Source organism: Martes martes (genome assembly GCF_963455335.1).
Source record: "Martes martes genome assembly, chromosome: 4".
In the NCBI taxonomy this organism is placed as follows: domain Eukaryota; kingdom Metazoa; phylum Chordata; class Mammalia; order Carnivora; family Mustelidae; genus Martes; species Martes martes.
This window is the reverse complement of record NC_137891.1, coordinates 113,920,730-113,933,454: the sequence shown is the minus strand read 5'-3', so window position 1 is coordinate 113,933,454 and position 12,725 is coordinate 113,920,730. Positions and strand designations below refer to the sequence as shown.

The 12,725-nt window shown below is 38.0% G+C and overlaps 1 protein-coding gene across 2 annotated transcripts in view; it reads right to left on the bottom strand.

The window, feature by feature from the left end:
• Positions 1–12,725, bottom strand: part of EVI5 (ecotropic viral integration site 5) — a 199,076-nt gene that overhangs the window by 16,882 nt on the left and 169,469 nt on the right. The gene's annotated exons all lie outside the window — the stretch shown is intronic.

The window sequence follows — 12,725 nt, the reverse complement described above, 5'->3', positions numbered from 1 at the left end:
GGAGAGAGAGAATCTTAAGCAGGATCCACACCCAGTGTTGAGCCCAATATGGGGCTTGATCTCACAACCCTGGGATCTTGACCTGAGCTGAAATCAAGAGTCAGAGGCTTAACTGACTTAAGCCACTCAGGTGCCACTGAAATAGTTTGAGCATTCATATCTTATTTTTCTCGTATCTAAGACTGAAGAATATGCTATTAGACGGTGTTTTTATGGGAATGCTAATGGAATAAGTCTCTCCTATCCTTAGTCAATGAAATCTATTTAAGAACTGCTCTAAGCAAACCTGTCACTATAGGTGTTATAGTTACTTCTAGTTCCTTTAGGAAATGCTTATTATTGGGGCATTTAGGTGGTTCAGTTGGTTAAGTGGCTGACTCTTGATTGCAGCTCAGGTCATGATCTCAGGGTCCTGAGATCAAGCCCTGAGTTGGGTTCCATGCTCAGCAAGGAGTCTGCTTGAGGATTTTCTATCTTCTTCTTCCTCTGCCCCTCCCCTCACTTGCCCTTTCCCACTCTCTGTTTCCTTAAAATCAATCAATCAGTCTTGAAAAAAAAAAAAAAAGATGCTTATCACCTGTCTTTACTTTTCATGATCTAAGTGGTATTTGAAATCCAGTTTCCCTTAAGTGGTTTTTAAAAAAATTTTTTTAAGATTTTATTTATTTATTTGACAGAGAGATCACAAGTAGGCAGAGAGGCAGACAGAAAGAGAGAGAGAGAGAAGCAGGCTCCCTGCCAAGCAGAGAGCCCGATGCGGGGCTCCATACCAGGACCCTGAGATCAGGGCCCTAGTGGAAAGCAGAGGCTTAACCCACTATTTTAAGCCACCCAGGCGCCCCATCCGTTAAGTGGTTTTTTTTATGACTTACATTTCCATTCTAATTGTTGGAACCATTTATTAAGCAATTTATAGATTAGCACTAATAGGCACTGTCTCACCACAATGCATTTGAAAATCTAGCTATTCTCGTTTACTGTAAAGTACTATTTAAAAACTTGCCACTTAGTGGGGCACCTGGGTGACTCAGTTGGTTAAGCATCTGCCTTCGGCTCAGGTCATGATCCCAGGGTCCTGGGGAATTGAGTCCTGCATCGGGCTCCCTGCTTGGTGAGGAGATTGCTTCTCCCTCTCCTCCCTGCTCCTACTAGCTTGTGCTCTCTGTCTCTTTCTTTGTGTGTGTGTGTCTCTCTCTCAAACAAATAAAGAAAATCTTAAAACAAAACAAAATCCCCCCAAAAAACAAAAAAACTTGCCACTTAGTACCAGAAAACACAGAAGTGCTCAAAGACTAATGGGGTTTTAGAAAGAAAAAAGAAAAGAAAAGAGAAAGGAAAAGAAGGGGGGGGAGGGGAGGAGGGGAGGGGAGGGATAGAAAGGAGGGGAGGGGAGGGGAAGGGAAGGGGAAAGAAAGGAAGAACAGAAAAAAAAAAAGGAAAAGAAAAGAGAGAGAGAGAGAGAGAGAGATAAGTTTGAAAGACTTTCCACTGGTCAAATTCAGGATAATTTGATTACCAAGAGAACTGATTGAATCCATGAGTTCATAGTCCTGTGTTAGGATTTTGGAAAGACTCTAAGAAATATAAGGCTGACTAAGGCATAGTCTTTGCCTCAAGGAACTCACAGTTTAACCTGTCCCTAAGCATCAAGGACAGTATAACAACCTTTAATTAAAATAAGCAAAATTGGGGTGCCTGGGTGGCTCAGTGGGTTAAAGCCTCTGCCTTTGGCTCGGGTCATGGTCCCAGGGTCCTGGGATTGAGCCCCACATCAGGCTCTCTGCTCAGCGGGAGCCTGCTTCCTCCTCTCTCTCTCTCTGCCTGCCTCTGCCTCCTTGTGATCTCTGTCTGTCAAATAAATAAATAAAATCTTTAAAAAAAATAAAAACATTAAAAAAATAAGCAAAATTATGTGCTGTGTTATCTCCCATTTCTGAACTATTAAGTACTCACTATCAGTATCAACCATATAGTCTTTGTTAAATTAAGTGTTCCTCTTTCCCCCAGAAGATTGTAAATTCCTTGAGAGTGAGACTACACTGTACTTTGCATAGCACAATATCAGAAAAATAGCCCACCGGACATAGTCTTGTATCCAAGTCTGACTTTACAATTCTAATTGGTTCTGTTCCTTGGCCAGTGGAACACTGTCTCTCTCTCTCTCTCTTTTTTTTTTTTTTTTAAGATTATTTATTTATTTATTTGACAGACAGAGATCACAAGTAGGCAGAGAGGAAGGCAGAGAGAGAGGAGGAAGCAAGCTCCCTGCGGAGCAGAGAGCCCGATGTGGGGCTCGATCCCAGGACCCTGGGATCATGATCTGAGCTGAAGGCAGAGGCTTTAACCCACTGAGCCACTCAGGTGCCCCAGAACACTGTCTCTTAAGGTTATTTATTTGGTCCTTCAGTTCTGAGTACCAGATGCAAATCCCCCATTTCTGATTGACTCTTTATTCTCTAATTTGGCTGCTCACCCAGATTTTATCCTAAAAATCTCTTAACTCTTTTGAGGCTTATCCTTCCCTAGTCAATGCCCCAAAGAGGCTTCTTTCCTGGGTATCTCATCCTCTCTAGGGTCTAAATCCTTCTCTTACCTTGTTTCTTACTTTTAATTTCCCTTTTTTAAGTGATTTCATTATCTCACCTTACCCTCTTCTACTGGACCTATCTTTTTGGTCATGTTCTGAGGATTCAACTCCAGTTCTTCAATGAAATTATCATCATCAGAAACACATATTTTCATCAGCAAATTTCAACATCTTTTTTGACTTATAGTAGGAATAGGATACATACAGAGAGGCATATAATTGGGTCAAACACTGCCCCCCTTCTATGAATATAGCATAAAACTGGAATGTGGTCTAAAAGTCTTAAATAAAAAGTAGAGTACCCTGTGTGGGATTATTATAGTTTTTCCTCTGTGTTTAATATTCTTTTTGGGGGCAAAGAATGAATGGAAAGATATACAGTCTTGGAGATTTTAAGAAATTAACCTAGAAACAACTGCTGGAAGTTTGGTTACAAGTTAAATAATAAACTCTTGTAGCAGAATGTATTGAATAGCTGAGCTAATTTATGTCCTTGGGTAAGCTTGTCTTTCTTAAATAATAGGTATATCTGAAATGGGGTAACTATTTTTAACTAGTTCTATGTTTCTGGGAATGTCAAATTTGGCGAGAAAATCTCAGTTGCCTCTGTTTTCAGAAAATCATCTAATATTTAAAAGTTAAGATTTCAGTAGCACCTACTGGAAACTGAAGCAGAATCTCTAGGGTCAAGTCACACCAATTCCCCAGTTTCAGAAGGAATAGAAATCCAGAACCTGATGCTGGAAGAAAAGTAAAGAATACTAGATGGTAGTAGAGTTCTACTAAGTAGACGTTAGGTTCCCCTCTGAGAGAAATAATTAATTTAATTTAATTAAACCCTTATGAACCCCTACTACATCTAACATGTGACAATTAAATGGGTCGGCAGGACTGTGGTAGGACAGTGGGATGTAGCAGATCAGAAGTCAGAATGCCTGAGCAGTAGTTCCGGCTCTGCCACCAACTAGCTGTGTAACTTTGGGTAAGTCCCGTAATGCTTATGCCCTCAGCTTCCTCATTTATCAAGTGAAAAACCAGATAAATTTCAAGAACATGCCTGGCTTTAAAAAATGTGAATCTGAAATCTCAGTTTTATGTCTTCTACAGAGTAATATTACTGCAGACATTAAATATTGTACACTGTACAGTTTTTTAAACTTATGACTTTAAATAAGATAAATTATCTGAGATTAAACGGCATATATAAAAGGAATAGGAATAACAACACCAATTTAAGGAAGTCATTAAGAATGAATTTTTAGGGGTGCCTGGGTGGCTCAGTCGGTTGTCTGTCTGCCTTCGGCTCAGGTCATGGTCTCGGGGTCCTGGGATCGAGCCTCGCATCAGGCTCCCTGCTCAGCCTGCATCCCCACCTCCCTCTGCCTGCTGCTCTGCCTACTTGTGCTCGCTCTCTACCTCTCTCAAATAAATAAAGTCTTAAAATATTTTTTAAAAAAAGAATGAATTTTTAATAGGAAGTTAAATGGAGGTTGTAAGACTTAAAAACAGTGCTAAACATTTTTTAAAGATTTTATTCATTTATTTGCAAGGCAATGCACAAGTAGGGGGAGTAGCAAGCTTCCAGCTGAGCAGGGAGCCTGACATAGGACTCGATCCCAGGACCCTGGGATCATGACCTGAGCAAGAATGCAGATACTTAAATGACTGAGCCATCCAGGTGGCCAGAACAAAACAGTTAATTTAAAGAGCCTTAAAGCAATTTCCATAGGAGTACAAATACAATCTCTCATTATCTACATAAGACCTTCAGCAGCAAAAAATCCCAATTTTCCTACAGAAAGGCTTATGTGAGCTCCTGCATGATACTGTACATTGCTTTAACTAGAGAAAAAACAAATTTAAGGAAATATGTTCTTTTATTAAAAAGTTGCCACACTGGGAGGTGCCTGGGTAGCTCAGTGGGTTAAGCCTCTGCCTTCAGCTCAGGTCATGATCCTGGGATTAAGCCCCGCCTGGAGCTCTGTTTCTCCCTCTCCTCCCTGCTCATGCTCCCTCTTGCTGTCTCTTTCTCTCTTTCTCAAATAAATAAATAAAATATTAAAAAAAAAATTCAAGTGATTTTATTAACTACTTTTAAACTGGGAATGTAGGGGCGCCTGTGTGGCTCAGTGGGTTAAAGCCTCTGCCTTCGGCTCAGGTCATGATCCCAGGGTCCTGGAATCAAGCCCCACATCGGGCTCTCTGCTCAGCGGGGAGCCTGCTTCCCCCCACCCTCTCTGGCTGCCTCTCTGCCTACTTGTGATCTCTGCCTGTTAAATAAATAGATAGAACCTTTATTAAAAAAAAAAACAAAACTGGGAATGTAGAGCAAGGAAAAAAAGATACACAGTTACAAAAGGGTAGTCTGTCATTTGATTATAAAAGCTCCTCATTTTAAAAATTCTAGTTTTGGGGCTCCTGGGTGGCTCAGTTGGTTAAGCCTCTGCCTTTGGCTCAGGTCATGGTCCCAGGGTCCTGGGATCGAGCCCCACATTGGGCTGCCTGCTTGGCGGGGAGCCCGTTTCTCCCTCTCTCCCACTCCCCGTTCTTGCATTTTCTCTCTTGCTGTCAAATAAATAAATAAAATATTTTAAAAAAATTTCTAGTTTAACAAGTGAGTATACACATTAAACATATTAATAATGGACAGAACATTCAAAATACTTTCTGATAGATACTTTATTAAATCTATAGCTCAAGCATAAACTTTTATCAGAATTGAAAAAAGATTACTCACATATAAACATTTTCTAAGGCTAACTTCAGAATGGACATTCTTTAGATTTCCTTTTATTTACTCAAACTCCTAATTTTGTACTTGGCTGGTAGAAATAAAAGATTCTTGTAACATACAGTAACTTAAAAAACTGTCTCCTTAACAAAGAAGACAGGATGATAAAAGCCCTGAGTACTGGGAATGAGCACAGAGGCTATCCTTTAAATGAAAGTTGGCTTCATCTACCTGGGTTGTATGTTATTTATAGCATCCTATAATAGTGTTTTATGTAGTTTTGTTTCTGCCCAGCTTTGTCCTGAAATAGCTTACATTTCTTCAAGTTCTTCAGGAAGGGGGTCTCAGTAATTGTTCAGTGACAGACAATTCCTCCTGTCAAGTTCTTTCATAAATCATCCATCATTCTCTAATAAATGGTAATAAAAAATGCTGAAGATATCTTTCTTAATACATTCATTCTTTAAGAGGACCAGAGAAGTTTATAATTTAATTAAAATAACTATGTTGAAATACTCTCTTCTTGAAAGTCTCCTTTCTGGGGCTCCTGTATCTACAGTTGCCAGTTTCCCTCCCATCTCACTGGTAGTTTTGATCTCCTTTATTGGCTCTCTTGATCTTATAGGTCAGGAGTACCACAGACTTGCTCCTAGAACCCCTTCCCTTTACCTATGAATAACATTTATAGGCCAATAACTACTATACCTATTTTTAGCTCCAACATCTTTTTTGGAACATCATACATATCCATTGCCCATTCCATATTTTCATTTTAATGTTTAATAGGAATCTTAATTTTAATATAAACAAAACAGACGTCTTGATAGTCTACCCTTCCCAACCTCAGTAAATGTAACCAACCAATCATTCAGATGTCAAGTAAAAAATCTCTGGAGTCACTGACTGTTTTATCTTATGTCCCTCATACAATCCATCAGCAAGTTCTCAACCTCAAAAACCTATCTTTAATACATTCCACTTCTCCCATCCTTCTAAGGATGTGGCTAACATTTCCACTACTCTCATCTTTCTAAGCCACCTTTGCTCCTACCTAGACTATATTAACAGCCTCCATTTCCCTGTTTCTATTCTTCCTCTCTTATAATCAATTCACCATACAGCAGGCAGGGCAAATCAGATCACATCACTCTTTGCTTGAAATCATCCAAAGGTTTCCCACTGAACCAAGAATAAAACAGTCTATTTATCCTGGCTTATAAAGCGCTATTTAGGATTTGATTTCAACTACCTCTTTAATCTTATCTCATACCATTTTCTTCCCCACCCTCCACTATACTCCAGCCACATTTTAGTATGATTTCTCACGAAGTCCACTACATTTCCCTCAAGGTCTTTGTACTAGTTGTTTCTTCTGCCCAGAATGTTCTTTCCATTGATTTTCTGCACAGTAGGAAGCTTCTTTGCATTCCTATCACAGCTTTTACATTACCCTACTAGCAAAGTCTTCTGAAATAATTTATTAAATTTTTTTCCCCATGGAGTATCCATTACAGGGCAACATTGTACTGGCTGCGGGGTGGAGTTACTCAAGTACACATTAAAACCATAATGAGAAACCTCTTCACAGCCAAAGAATGACCAAAATTAGATAAAGACAGACAATCCTACATGTTGATGAAGATGCAGAGTAAGAACTGTTTACACTGCTCATGGAGTGTAAAATGGTATAACTGCCTATAGCAATGTTCTTTCTTTCTTTTTTTTTTTTTTTAAAGATTTTATTTATTTATTTGACAGTGAGAGAGGGGAACATAAACAGGGGGAGTGGGAAAGGGAGAAGCAGGCCTCCTACTGAGCAGGGAGCCCGATATAGGGCTCAATCCCAGGACCCTGAGATCACCACCTGAGCTGAAGGCAGATGCTTAACTGACTGAGCCACCCAGACACCCCTGCAGCAACGTTCTTAACAGACCAAACTGGAAATAATTCAAATGTTCACCAACAAAAAGATAAATATATTGTAGTATATTTATACAAAGAAAAATTACACAGTGATGAGAATGAATAATCTATAGCTACATTTTAAAATAACATGGTTAAATTTCCCAATTTTAAGCCAAAGAGGCAAGACACACAAAAAAAATATATACTATAAGCAGCTATTTATATAAAATTCAAAGACTTAAACTAGTGTATGAAAGTTGAGATCATGGTTATCTTTGAAGAGGATGGAGTGAGTAGTGGTTGCAAGAGAGTATGAATGGGGCTTTGGGTCTATTTCTTGGACCTGGGGGGTAGTTACATGGGTGTGATCACTTTGTGATAATTTATTGAGCTCTAAACTTGTCACCTGGGCACTCTCTTCCATGTTGTACTTCTATAAGAGGTCTTCAAAGAGTCTATTCTTTAAATTGTTCAATTTTTATTATTATGAACCCATTCTATTATAGAATGTTAAGGATAATAGGCTGGTCTATAATAGCTGATCATACTAGAAGGTTTCGTTCACAGATAAGCAATGAAGAAACTGTGGTTTGATCTTGCCATCAGAAGTAGTTGTGTCTGTCCTAACAATTGGTCTGTTTTCATTATACATTCACTCTGACATGTTTAAAGTGACCAGGTTTCCCATTTTTGTGTGTAGACTCCTGAAAACTTTAGAGCCAAGTTTAAGTCCATTTATAAGAAATATTAGACACTCCTGTGGTATGCGCTTTTGTATGGGTCTTATTCATGGCTCCCACATTACATTCCTATAGTTTTCTTTACTCTGTCTCACAAAATTGTAGTTTGCTATTTTGGATCATTTACAAACTTGCTTCATTATGTCTCGAACAAGGCAGGGTATTTATTAATGAACAAAAATGCTCTAAAGATTTTTTCTTTCTTTTTAAAAAGATATGGTTTGTTTTGTTTGCCTTCATATTCTAAGTTTAGTACATTGCAGTCAAATGAAAGTCCTGCTTCAAGCTTCTGCTACTTACTGATAGGTGGCTGTGGACATGTTATTTGGCCTCTCTGAGACTATATATAAAATGGGAATAATAATTTTCACAAGATAATTGTGAAGATTAAAATAATCATCCTAAGTATTTACACTCAGTCTAGCAACACTACTAGAAAGCTTAATGAAAAAAGGGAAAATTTGCTCTATGTAGAAAACTTACTAAGCAAATATGACTAGAATTAATTTTTTGAGATTTTTAAGGACATAAAGCACATTAAAACTATTATGACACAAAAATTCAGCAAAGCAAGGGTGCCTGGGTGGCTCAGTCATTATTATTATTATTTTTTAAAGATTTTATTTATTTGACAGAGATCACAAGTAGGCAGAGAGGCAGGCAGAGAGAGAGAGGAAGGGAAGCAGGCTCCCTGCTGAGCAGAGAGCCCGATGCAGGGCTCGATGCAGGGCTCGATGCAGGGCTTGATGCAGGGCTCGATGCAGGGCTCGATCCCAGGACCCTGAGACCATGACCTGAGCTGAAGGCAGAGGCTTAACTCACTGAGCCACCCAGGCGCCCCATGGCTCAGTTGTTATTAAGCAACTGCCTTCAGCTCGGGTCATGATCCCAGGTTCCTGACATTGAGCCTGCATGGGCTCCCAGCTCAGCGGGAGGCCTGCTTTCCCTCTCCCACTTCCCCTGCTTATGTTCCTGCTGTCACTGTCTCTCTCTCTCTCTGTCAAATAAATATATAAAATCTTTAAAAAAAAATTCAGCAAAGCTGTTTAATAAAAAAAGATTTAATTTTTAGCATAAGTGAATTATCTTTAGACTGGAATAAATTTACTTATCCCTGTAACATCTACCAGAATATATCACATCAAGAGCAAGTAAAGACATAATTTATATCCAAAAACGTATTCAAATCAGCTGTTTAGTATGCATTTTCCTACAAAATAGTACTGTAAATGGCAGCAAGGCTCCAAAGGGCCCAGAGAACCCCAGTCAACTGGTAATAGTTGGGTGAACAATAAGATTATACTTCTCAGTATGTCTATACCTACATGAGTCCTGAGTATATTTCTTTTAGCTTCTAAATGAGAATAACTTTCTACCTTCTATCTCCCTTTCCTGGCATTTAGAAAATATTCTTTGTCTTCAGTGGTCAGTAGCCATAAGAAGACAGACCTATGTTGCAAAAGTACATGGTTTATTCATTCCTGGAACCTACAATTTTGGTTTATGTATCTGACTTATATGTTCCTGATGCTCAATCTGTGTGACAAATTTCTTCTCATTTTTCAAAACCCAATCCAGATGCTGTTACCATTTTATTCCTATATGTTTCAAAGGAGGCATAGCATATGGTAGTTAAGTGCATGAATGGGCTTGGAGTCCTATAGTCTGAACTAACCTCCTACTTCTATCACTAACTACTGTATGACCATGGGAGTTATTTAATACCCCAGAACCTTAGTTTCATTACATGCAAAACACAAATAATGATGATGCTTCCTATTTCATAGGAATGTCATGAAGAAACGATATAAATATAACATTCACGACAGTGTCTGGTACAGAGTGACTATTAAATGAATGGTAACTACTATAAGGCAGTATTTTTCATTACGTATTATAATTTATTTGAAAACTGATCTCTGTTGTTAGGCTGTGAGCCCCTTGGGGATAGGAGTTGTGTTTCAATCTGTATCTTTAGTTCTAAACACAGCACCTAGTAGGTGCTATAATGATAGATGGTTGGGAGGGCAGGAGGTGGGGAAGATGGAATAAGGAAAGACTTGAACTGGGATCCAGGTTCTTTTCTATGTATGCCATGAGGACAGGATGTACAGATAGGGGAGGATTTAACCAAGGCTCTTGCCAGATCTGGGGCAGCAAGCGTTTCTACAGTGGCTTCTATGAGGGTCTTCGCAGGGTGTAAGAGGCTCTAAGTTAAAACATCCTAATGTGAAGTAGGTAAAATTAAGAGCATTATTAGCTAGGTGGTGACAGTAGGAACTGCTGGGGTCAGAAGTCAGAGAAGGCACTTGGATGGATCACAGTACACTGCAGTAAGTGAAGATAAATCTCCATTTGCAACGTGACAGGGAGGGAGAGGGAGCTCTGGGGGCTAGGTCAACTGCAGAATTCACTTCTAATGTTTCAGGGAGGAACAACACAGTTAAAATATTGTCATTAAGTGCCATTCTTTAGATTTTTAAATATTGATGACATGTTGTCTAATCTAATGTCTGTAAACAGCACAGAAAAGGATAGGCCAAACTTGATTCAATCCTGGCTCAACCATTTACTACTTGTATAACTGGGGCAAGTTACTGAATTATTGTGACTTTGTTTTCCTATTTATTCAACTGAGAATACTACCATCATGTGGGAATATGATGAGGGTTCGTAGTAATATATGTGAAGTATCTGACATAATGCTTGACCAGTAGAGGGTATTCAATAAACAGTAACTACTATTGTTATATTATAGACCTGCAAAGTTTCTCTCAACATTTCCTTCAACATTTTAAGAAGTATAATAGAGTGACTACTAAACAGTCACATGTTCACATATAACCTTAATATCTGAAAGTTAATTTTTTGTTGAAAGCTAAAGATTCTGGCAAATTCTAACACAGAAGGCAAAAGTTAAGTTGGAGAGATTAGACTGTCGTTGATTATGGGCTTTTTTCTCCAGTGTGAAGTGCTATAGAACAAGAATGAAAATCACTAGAATAAAAAAGTGATACCTTATGTAACCCTCTTAAGAAGCTGGTCTAACCAATAGTATATGTATAGTTAGTGCACTTACAACCATTACCTTGGTTTAAAATTTCATTTGTTTTCACTTAACCTTTCTTTAGTTGTAAAACTTTGAAACAGGTCAATGTACTAAAATCTGCTCTGAAAACATAATGAAAAGGAACCTCTAACTGAAGACCTATAATGATTTCATTTTATCTAGTAAATTTAATCTTGTCTAGCTTTGAAGATTCACCATAAGCTGGTTCTATTCACTCTGCCCTCACTTCCCACCACCTAATCACATTAATTTTTAATCGAGTCTGGGCTCTAAATCCCATACCCATGCTGGCTTACTCTCACCTCTGCACTCTTGTGTGGTCCCCAGCTGCACTGTACTTACCCTCTTCTCTACACATTTTCTCACTGGGGCCTACTTAAGCCCAGGACCGGCGTACTTTGAATAACACAATTAGCATCTCATCACAAACTGTTCTAGTTTTTACTTTACACAATCTAGCTCTTGACTTTAACGGTACAAAATTCTACTCAGTTAATTTTCTTTCCATGTTCATGCAACACAAAAGATTACTTTCACAGCCCACACATACAGAAGTGACATTAAAGTGAGACCTCTCATAAACTGTTTTCTGCCAGTCCTGATGAGGAGATTATCCTTATTTTTAGTTAAGGTACATGACAGGCAAAATTAATGTTGGCTGATTTTTAGATGAGTCTTGGAAATAAGGTCAATTCCCATACAATTTTCTTAATTCAGCAACATTAAAGCTTCCTAATCACTCTAAGTTAAAATTATAAAGGGAAGATGGCTTTATTGTAGTCAAAAATTCCTTTGAGAAAAGCTTTTGAACACAAGGAATAATTCCTAGGGTTCTCAAAACAATAAGAATTTCTAGAACATCTTACTTATAATTTGTTCTTTTACACATGGTTATTAGATCAGAACAGATTATGAAAACTGCACACAAATAAGTAAAGATTATACATAATCCTGAATCCCTTAAATGCTATCATGGTTGAAAAATCACAGGAATGACCCCCAAAATTTCAGGATAAGTCACATTAAACCACATTTAAGATTTATCATTTTTGTTAATGTTTTGTTTCTCCATTCAGAACTTAACTTGGATTGACTACCTCCGGGAGGTATTACCCAAAACACCCAGCTTTAACTGAAGGGTGTAATACCAGGAAAGAGTAATGTCCAAACTTTTTCCTTTGAGGTTTAAATTAATTTAGGGGTCAAAATGAGTTTCTTTCTTAACAAATGAGGTTGTATTACCCACTCAAATCTTATCATTGTGAATAAACCTTATTGTACAAATAATTCAAGATAAGAAACATGCTTTTATATTAATGTTTGGATAAGTCCTTATCATTAGAAAATAATAAAGGACAAGGAAACTGACCTGGAACCACATTAACAAAAAGTATCTTTCTAATCAAACACATTAATTTGAATTACTTGGAGTACTTAATAATAGTATTTGACAATTTCATGAGTTGAATCTCACAGATTCAAGGTAGTGCCAGTTTAAAAAGTGTTTAGATACTAAGAAATCTGTTAACTGATATTAGGCAAGTATCCTTTTTTGCAATCTCAGTAATACCACCATAGGGGAATAAGAAGACAAGAGTAAAAAGACTTCCCTCTATCCACAACGGTGAATAACACAAATCTATTTTAAAAGTATAAAGAAAACTTAAGTTTAATTGAAGTAACTTAATGACA